Source organism: Pteropus alecto, unplaced genomic scaffold (assembly GCF_000325575.1).
Source record: "Pteropus alecto unplaced genomic scaffold, ASM32557v1 scaffold114, whole genome shotgun sequence".
Taxonomy (NCBI): Eukaryota; Metazoa; Chordata; class Mammalia; order Chiroptera; family Pteropodidae; genus Pteropus; species Pteropus alecto.
In genome coordinates, this window is record NW_006435793.1 from 1,386,961 (window position 1) to 1,397,922 (window position 10,962).

Here is a 10,962-nt window from a genome sequence, read left to right on the forward strand (position 1 = left end):
TCTTTCCTAACTACCCTATATAAAACAATCATCCAGTTATTCCCCAAAACATCTTCCTATTTTAATTCTTTGCATGGCATATATCCCTGTCTGATAGTCTTTTTGTTAATGTATTCTGTCTCCCCGCAAGAAAATGTAAAAGTTATTATAGCAGTGACCTTGTCTTTTTCACTGCTGTGTGCCCAGATCTTTGAAAATTGCCTGGCACAGAGTAGGCATTCAATAAATATTGGCTGTATGAGTGAAACTTTTCCCCAAGAACTATCATTACAGTGATAAACTGCTCTTATCGAGTCATTATCACAAATTATCTTCACTATCATTATTCTTAACAAATAGCACTATATTTGATTTCTCTGTTTACTTTTTCTCTTTCCTCTAGTGGATGTGAGGTCCTTGAAAATGAGAATTATGAGATTATAGTACTGACTGATACACTTAAGGCTGTCAATCACCATATTCGAATGAACGAATCCATAAATTAATGAATGAATGAGTAAAAGAGGACAGTAGACTGCTCTGCCACATGAATCTTCATGTTGCTTATTGGACATGAGAGGCACATAAAGATATAAACTAAATTAACAGGTAGCAAATTCATACAAAAGTAGACTAGTTAGAACTCTACTTTGTACGGGGGCTGCATATATGACTCTAGTTTTCACCCTGGTCAGTCCATGAGTCAGGTAGGGTCTACCTGAACTAGGTATCAATGTAGAATAACACTCTAAAGATTCTCTGCTTAGGAAGACTACGAAGCCTGTAAAAGGATTTATGAGGAATTCCTAAACCCTCACTTTGTAATGAGAATGAGATACAGCTCACTAACTATACTAATATACTAAAAGCCATAAAAAATACTGAATGGACTCTAATATCAGTCTCATTTCACTAATAATAATAATATAATGGCCTTAGCATTTGTATAGCTAACATTTATGGAAAATTTACAAGATTCTAGAAACTTTGCTAAGAGTTTCATATGAGGTGTGCCATCATAATTCTTATTTTATAGACAATATAACTGACTTTGAGAAACACAAGGTCATACAGTTATTCCATGGCAGATCCAGGATATATACCTGGTGTTTTGACTCCTGAGCCCACACACGTAATCGCCACACTAGTCTGAATTAATCAGCAGGGCCAAGGACTGACCAGACTTTCTTGGATGGTCCTCTCTGGACCTTCTTCTGAATGGCTTAATATATATGGCTCCCATCTTACCTAGCTACTCTGCTGGGCTGTCTGGATGTCTTATGCTCAAATCAGAGCTCTTACCATAAAGACTTGGATCTCTGGTTAAGTACTTATTCAAAGGACTGATTTTTAGCATATCCTAAATCCCTAAACATCTGGCTTGGCTTCCGTCCCATAGATTCTAGGTAATGCTGTGCATGGCTGCTTGGTGCTGGAGCTCACTGGTTCTCCACTCTGAGTGCTCTGCAGCTGGCTCTCTTGGCCCTGACGTTCTCTGCTCTGTAACTGAACTGTGGCAGCAGGATTAGCATGTTTCAAAGTCCTTTTGACATAAAAAGCATATGTCTGCTTGAATGACTCCCTCATTGGACAGAAACATGGAAACAATAGCATTCCCTATTAAACACCATTAAACAACCCTAAAAAATGTTCAATTACTTCACACCCAATTTTGTATAGGTTATTCTAGAATACTCTAATAGAGAACAGGGCTTTATAATCACATTTGGTAGATTCTAAATTGAAAACACTTTAATAAACAAAATCACCAGGCACTTTCATTTCTTTAGCATTTCCACCCTGAGGCAAACAATGAGAGCATCAACTATACGTTTCTCCAGACAATACTCCCTTGGCACTTGGATTATACAGAGAGATACATTTGTCTTTCAATAATGCTTTTCGCTTTGGCTTTTGGCCATTTACCACAAAGGAGATGCGGACAACAGGGATAAAAGATGGAAATATGTAGTTCTGCTACCTTTTTTTCCTACCTTTCCTCCAACCAATGTTAAAAGGTACATGATCTCTACATCATATGCCTTTTCTTTGGATTATGGGGACATTTGATAGAACCTGGGAGAATTCTGGCAAAACTGGAAAGGGAAAGGCACCAAGACAGTCATCAGTCATGTTTTCAAGCAAATATCAGCATATTTTTCTAAATGCTGAATAAAAAGGCATATGAATGAGTATGTTGAAAAACTCAAAAAATGCATTTAGATTAACTCAAAAAATGCATTTACATTAACTGCTAAAATCTCCTGCCTCACTAAATGCAATAGGTAACTTCCAATGGGCACCATGTAGCTTTAAGAATATTAAAGCCTTAAGCATAGTAGAAATATAGCCAATCACAACATCAAACATAATTTGTCAATCTTGCTTAGTGTAGACATCGCTTATACCCAAAAAGAAATATAGGGGCTTCGTGGTGTGGCAGCTCCTCACAGCTGTCAGAAGCCAGTTTCCTTATCAGTCCAGCAGGAGTGTAATTAAAGACAATAGCCAGAGCAGCTGTATTGAAAAAACAAGTCATTTGTCTTCCCCTTCCCCCACCCCTTCAGCTCAAGTAGTTAATCTGAACATAGCATCAGCTTCATTGTCAAGCCTTCTTCAAAAGGCAGAATAATAGGAAACATATATCTGTTTCCCACTGTGGATTGTGAGGATTGAAGAAATACTTGTTCTTATTTTGCTATTGCATTATATAAAATGCAAGCAATTTAGGTCTGGAAATTCAAAAGCTCCTGAGATAGAGCAAGTTTCGGGGGGGAGAGGATCTGGGAAAATGGCTTACAGCCAATGCTATTCTGGAAAATGTTTAACAATAGGCTCTCAGGGGGAAAGCCCTGACTTATCACATTTTCCAATGTCTGTGGTGTAAATATTCCCACGGTGGCTGAATTCAAGCTATCAATGTGACATCATTGAACACAGAGTAGGAAAAAGATGCACAGTAGGATGCCATTATACAGTATTTCCATCATATATGCAAAAGATGTAGTTAATCTCAAGAACGGATAATAGTAAAATGTAATAAAATAACTAGAAAGTGGTGCATTTTGAGTATTTGTTACTTTTTAAATATAATTTATTAAAATTTTATATAATTTTTAATAAGGGCTATATTTATCACCTGGCAGAATTCATGAAAAAAATTATCTCACACAAGCCAATACAAACCGACTCCAGCCCACCACTATCTATACTAGACTCTAGCTGCCACATTACTAGAAGTAATAAGTAGCTCTGTAGTTAGAACAAGTGAAAGAGTATGCATAAGAACAATGTTCATTTTTTAAATGATGGAATTTGGTCACTTTGTAAATAATTTTCCTAAGACCTACCTTTCCGGAATGAGTTCCCAGAAGTCAGAAAAAAGAAATCTAGGAACATGTTTATGTTATTACTTAAACAATAAAAACCCAAGTACTTTTCATAATCTTGATTACTGAGAATATATTTTGTGACCCTTCTTCTTCATGTGTACCTAACTAAGTGCTTACAGGAAATTTTGGCAGAGGCACCAAGACAATAAATGCCACATTACATATGAAGTGCAAAGCTATGCCAAGAACTTGCAAAAGAGGTGATCACGAAACAAGTACACAGACTTCTACTTCTGGGAAGATGAAGTTGACATACTTTTCCCTTTCTCTCCCACTAAATACCCTGGATATTACATATAAAACAAATGAAAGAAGACTGCGAAAAGTGGAGAGAAGACAGACCAGCTAGGGAGAAACACAGTGATCAGTTTCCTGGCTTTTGTTTTGGCCTCACGAATCCCAGAGTAAGAGCTAAAGAAGCCAGGAACAGCAATGGGCACAGAATAAAAAGCCCCCCAAGGCCCACACTCTCCAGCCAAACGACCTTGTGAGGATGGAAATGTTCTGTATCTTGACGGTACTGCTGCCAGTATCCTGGTTGTGACATTGTACTATATTTTGCAAGATTCTATCATCTGGGGAACTGGGTAAAAGGTACATGTGATCTCTCTGAATTATATTTTCCAACTGCAAGTAAATTTACAACTATAAATTTAAATAAAAATTAAAAATTTAATTAAATAAAAACAGTTACACATCTCCTGCTCTGTTACCTATATCAAGATATAAAAAGATCAGAGGTCAAAGGTTAGGAGACTTTGGAGAAAGTTATTGGTGTGCCAAGAGATCTGATCTCCCTCCCAACGTGGTAAATTAGGGAGTGTTTCCTTTGTCCCTGAAAATCAAAATAGAGGAACTTTAAAAAGACCTCCTGGAGAGTTTGCTATTTGGCCTCTAGGGACCAGAACAGATAGAGTGAGTGACTCCCACCTCAGCTTGCCTGAAAAATCTGAAAGGCAAGAAACCAGTTAGCTAGTGGCTTTGATAGAAAAGCAAATGAGAGGTAGCTTCTTGGAGCAGTCTACATTCCTGGAGCTTGTGGCACAAAGGATCTATGACTATGGACCAGATGAGGGTCATGCACGAGAGAACTAGCAGAAGTTCTCTTAGATCTAGTCTGAGAGAGTCACCCAAAGGGGCAGAAAGACCTCGACAGAAAGAAGCCAGGATATTTCTGAGTTCCGGAGGGATGAGAGAGTTTTCCTGAGCCTCGCTTCAGAATAGAAATGCCCAAGTCAGTGGAAGAGTGCCTTTTCTCTTCTAAGGGATCAAAAATCAACATGGAGAAGGAGGAGCAGAAGCCCCAGGTTGGAAAGGAACAGGCAGCAGCCAATGCTATATAATGTTCACACATGGAATTGTGTTGTGGTAGCAAATATTCATTATTGGTTCTCAAACTGAGCAATCCTGAGGACTCCTGCAAACAGTGGCTATAGAGAATTTAATTTTTAATCATCATATAAATAGGTCAGGATCTTCATTATTGAAATGCACTTTGAAATTGTTCTTTAATTAACATAATTACCATTTAATAGCAAGAGTAAATTCGTTAAAATTAAACAATTCAATGGGATCATTTTTTTCCCCTAAATCTATTTTCTTATGTTGCAGTCTTTCATGAGACATACTTTTTTAGGCTTCTCTCTTACCTCCCCTGTCCTCCTCACACCCCTGCTCTGAACCCTACCTCCACCCCATTCTCTTTTCCAAAAAGGAGAAATTCCAATTATAAGTCGTATTCCAGGGCACAGATCTTACCACATTTGCTAGTGGGTGGAGCCACCATGCATAAAAGGGTCAGCATATGAGTGTGCTTTTTCCCTTCTTTTGTTTTCTGATGCTAAAGTGATGAGCTGTCCCACGTCCTTGTCATATACTATCTTAAGATGATAAAATGATTCTCAGGAAATCCTAAAGGGGAAAAAAAGAAGGCTGTAGAAATTACTATAGTATGATATTTTGTTTCTTTCTCATGTTCTCTATTCCATCCTTTTAAAAAAAAAAAAATCTTAACATACTTTACCTGATAACTATATCATTCAGCATTCTGGAAGTTCTAATTCTGCTTCTCGTTTCCAGTAGCAGAATTCAAGGTGGATTGTTTTCCTGTGTGTTTTGCACTGTTAGGTCATGATCTTGTGATAAGGGAAACCTCTAATTGGAAAGGTAACTATATAACTAGGATGTCCCCATCATTTACTTTTTAACAAACATTAACTAATATGCCAGGTAGACTTATCTTAGTTTATACCCATCAGTAGCTTTAGAGTTACATCTACCTTTATTGATTGGGTCAATTGGGTCAAAGAGTCAACATCCTAGTCATAACATTAATAGCTAATGCTTACTGAACAATCACTGGGTGCCAAGCATTTGACCTACATTACAAATAATCCTTCAACAACCCTTTAAGGGAGGTATTATTATCCCCATTTTATAGATAAGAAAAACTGAGGCTTGAAGAGAAGTTGGTAACTTTTCCACAGTCATTCCACTAGCAAATTGTAGAACCAGAATTTAAAATCATGACACCCTGATTCCAGAACCTAAACTCTTACCCACTAAGCTATATTACAGTCACATGTAGATTTCAAAGCGCTCAGGCTCAGGTATGAAGTAAAGATAACAACAGGAGAGAGACTGGACTGAGATCCAGACGTTCCTCATTCATTCAGACATATGTTATGAATTGAGAATAAATAGCATGCGGCAGAAACCTGCCTCAGGGAAGACACATTCAAGGTCTGGTCTGAAGCAAGGTTTAATTTCAAGTTTCACAAAATAGGGACACTGAGGCTGCTGTTTCCCATGCCCCCACCAGAATGGTCCTGGGCTTTCAGCAGTCCGGCAGCAGCGAGTTTGAGTTTGAGGGAAAAAGACAAGTTGGAGATTCTGTGGTAGGAGCAGACATGAAAGCACAGAAGTCAGTACAGTTACACAGATATGCTGTATAAAATATACAGATATGCTGGAGCCCACCATCTAGTACACACATTTTATTCGCCTAAAAATATCTGGATTTTCACAATGTGGTATTTGAAAACGCCACTACATGAGTCTGGAAGACAGAGCTCTGTAAAATTTAGATTTTCTGGATTTTAAACAGAAGACAAGTTCAGAAGATTCATCGAGCTAAAAACATGAGAAGCTAAGGGTAAAGCATTTGGGAGATGAGCTTCTGAATGGTACTTTTAAGGCTCTAGGTAGATAGACGATCAGTGCCAATAAATATCAAGGATACTTGTGCCTACTTACTAGCAGACACAACCTCTTCTAAAAGAAAAGGTTCTCTCAAAAACTCAGACTAAATAAAATGTGGTAAAATTCTTATTTCTCAATAGAATATGTTATACAGCCTTGAAAATCTCATTTTAACTTTATGCTACTGTTTGCCATCTATAAAAGTTCTACCTAGAAAATTAAGAGGAAAAAAATGTGTACGTTCTTTCATAATAACCCATGCTCTTGAGTGTTACGGAAATGAGCACCATGTAATTATTAAACTATTGGATTCTTGCCCGAGGCTGATTAATCTCAGAACACCAGACAAGTGTCTTGTTCCTGGAGCCGTGGCCAGCGGTCAGTTCTTAGAGAGGCCATTTAGGGTCACTGTGTTTCATGACTTCCACCTGACCCCTCTTCCCAGCTAGTGGCAATGGGGACAACGCAAGATAGAGGGAAGAAATAGCCCTACTGATAACAGAGGAGTGGCGCTGCCTTTATAGATAAATGACACTGTATTATTAGGTCATGACTGACATTTAATAGGTAATTCACTCCAAGGACTTACCATTTCATACCCTGTAATTTGTCGTGGTTCTCCTTTTAATAGCACACTGAACAAAGGCACATTTTCCATCTACATTCAAAATCTCAGCAAATTCCCTTATCATCAGTATGGCTCTGCTGAAGGATGAAGAATGTGAAGGTGAGCGTACCAGGGAACCACACACACACCTCTGGACTGAACTGCCTGTTATATATTCACTCTGCCCCCATCTGCCCTCTTTGCCTCTATGAGCTCATTTTGCCCACATAGTGGGGCTTTGCCTGTTTTCTTTGCCATTTTTGAGCCATTGTCACCCAGACTGTTTCTCAGGGACCCTCTCCCTTTGTGCTGTGGTGTGGAACTCAGTTTCCTTGGTCCTCACCATTCCCTTGGGTGACCTCCCAAAGGAGGCACCAAGAGCATTCTTGAGGGTGTTGCTGTTTAGCACGAGGGGGAAACAAGCAGAACTTAACCATGGTAACAAATACATGTAAGTTACAACCTGATAAGATTCCTCAGGTCCCTTAGTAATTGGGAAGCACAGTTCTGGGGCTAGAGAAGATTCAATATGTGTTTCCAGAAAGAAGAGATGCACTCCCATTTACTAGCTTATAGTATAAATGTACAAGTAAGACCCAACCTACCTTAAAAAAAAAGAAGAGACGAGAGTATGGGGAGGGGACTCATATATTTATATGGAATGATCTCCAAGATATAAATGAAAGCTAAGTATAAAATGCATATTTTTTGTGTACAAGAGGGAGAAATATATAGTTACATGTATTTACTCGTAAATGCCTAAATCACCCCTAGAATGACACACTAGAAACAGATAACGCAGATTGCCTCCACGGAAGGGAACTGGGCGGCTGGGAGACCATTGGCAAGAAGACTTCTCTCTTTAGTCCTTGTTCTATTTTTTGAAGTTCTTTCGCCTCTTGGTCTCTTCATATGTGAATGTACTCACCACTCCATAGCTATAGACAGATATATGAGACAGATTTCAGTGTTAAGAATCTGAAGACATCATCCAGTCCTCTGACATGAGCAAGATGCCTCTCTCCCTTTCTCTCACTATTTCTCCTGTCTTCATCTATCCATCCATTGAAGGATTGTTGTGAAGTTTAAATTTATTCTTGAAGTATAAGAGAGGCATAGACTCTAAATAACTAGTTCCCTTCTCTTCCCCATTCCTCTCACTCACCCTTCCCCCACTTTACACAGAGCCTTCCTCTTCTTAAAAATAAATTTTGAAGAAAGCTCTTGAGAGATGTTTAATACGTTATTTGTTCCTATAGCCTTTCATCTTTATATGAGTACCACTAGTAATACTTAACCACATAAACATTTAAAATTTTTAAAACATTCTTTAAAAATTAAGTTGAGGGCCTTGCAAGTCTTCTGATAAAAGACAACAGTCTCCTGCGCATAATGTTCCCCTTCCATCAAACATTTTTCAAAAAAAAAAAAAAGTTAACATCCTCAAGTTTAGTAAAACAACAATGTGATTCAATGGAGAATGGGTTGCTACAGATAGTCCTCAAATCCTCTTGCCGCTTTGGAAACATTCTTCCTGAGTAACCAAAAATTGTTAGTCTAATATGAAAAAATGAGAACTCAGCTCTGCAATAGAAAATGTAGCATGAACCAATAGCCTGCATTTCTGTGGACCTGGAACTGGAAAAGAATAGCATTAAAATATTTATCAATTGAGTGGTAACTGATATTATTGTTGGCAACTCTTTGTTCCCTACCCTGCAAGAGAATCACACATCTTCGTTGTTTGCCATGACCTCTTCAAGGCTGTACATATCTCATGCCCATTGTCAGACTTGCCCATGGACTTGATCGGCCAATGAATGTCAGCAGCAATGACAGTGTGCACATTCTAAGGAGAAGCTTAAGACGTCTGCTTTTGCTTTTTAATCTCTGCCTGAAAAAAAATAGCATATCCTAGATGGGATGCTCTATTATCCTGGATTCCAAAATGAAGACACAAGGAAAAGAGCCATGGAAGAGAGCCTCAGCCACAGCCGCAATCACAGGCAATCTCAGCAATAAGAGGAGAGCTTGAGCCACTCCACTGAAGACATGCAATGAGGCAAAGAAATCAATCTCTGTTGTTATCTTATTTGCCACTGAGATTCTGGGGTTACTTTTTATCATAGATTAGATGATCAATTCATCAAATAAATCATGATGTGCTCATCCCAAAAATGGAGAAACTAGATATCTGTGTTCTATGAAGAATGGGAAAAAAATGAACATTTATAGAAGATTTGCCCACCAACTTGATGCCCGAAATAAATTCTTGAGCCTCATCTAGAAAATAAGAGGCTAGAGTTCTATGATCTCTATGTGAGTTTCCAGAGCTGGCATTTCATATGAGTTCCTTACTGGGGCCTTTAGTAAAAAAAGGATTCTTGATATAACTTATAGTCATTGCTTTTCCAAGGGTGTGAATATCTGGCCTAGATTAATCCCTGGTTTTTTTTCATATGACTGGTATTTTAAATGTACCAAGAATTATTAGTACCATTTTCAGAAAAGACTGTCTTCTACTTCAATAATGTTTGAATTGTTTTTACTTCAGAAAACAAATCCATTTTTATTTTCTATTTTTATCTACTTAATATTTCCTAACTACCCAAAGCCTTGCAAGTTTTCCATTTTTAAAGGGCAATCTTTAATTAAAATTTAGCTTCCTCTTATATTGTCATGGATTTCATTAAGATGCCTATAAGTGTAATAATATTAATGTGAATCTGACTACTGTCTTTTCTAAAAGTTTGTAAGTGATGATGAGATACCATGAAAAGATTTCAAGTCATCAGAGTCTAGTATTATTAAAGATCAATACTAGATCAATCACCATTAATGACACAGAGGCATTGTGTTGAGAAGGAAAATTCATCTAGAGTTTGACAAATGGATTCCAAATAAAGAAGAGTGGAAATAATCTATCCAGGCTGAAAGAAAGCTTTAAAAGGCAGACACAGGGTAGCTCCATAGTGTAGTGGGCTCGTGCCCCAGATGGAGCCAGGAACCATAGCCCGGGTGCTCCAGGCCCCGGGTGCTTGCCGCGAGCACCTGGGAGGAGACACCCCACCTTCAGAGATCCAGTTCTTAAAGGGAGACTGCAATATCCGTAGGTCAGGGGTGGAAGTAAGGATGGGAGGGGAATTAAAGAGGGAAAAAAATTAAAATAAAACAAATAAATAAAGGCAGACAAAGTCAAATGTAATATTCTGAAGCAAAATTTTCCTATTTCTCTCCTGATGTGGAAGAAAAAACATCCGTAGAAAGATACCGTATACATCTTGTAGTGATGTTAATGTTTTTAATGTCATTTTAGTCAACACTTTAACTATATACCTATCGGATAGAAGAAGATGCCTATAAATATGCCAATCTTTTTCATTCTAGGCAAAAAAAAAAAATGATAAGATATACCCAAATTAGAAAAAGGGTATTAGAAAAAATATACGGAGGCTATTGTTTTCCAAAGTACATCATTAAAATTCAATGCTATGAACACTCACTTAACATGTGCACTTATATTTGCATATGAAATAAAGGCACAGACTGAAAAACATAAAAGGTAAGTTTAATTGAGAAAATTTGGGGTGGTTTTGATTTATATATTTTTTATTATTATTATTATAATATTTTTAAATAGTTATAATACTGCTACCAGTATCTTATTACAGGTACTGATTTTAATGTCCTATTTATATAAATTCATGCTCCTTTCAGAAAACATATATCACAAGGGAGTAAAAAGGAAAACAAAAGCATCCATAATCCTACAAAAATTCTAAA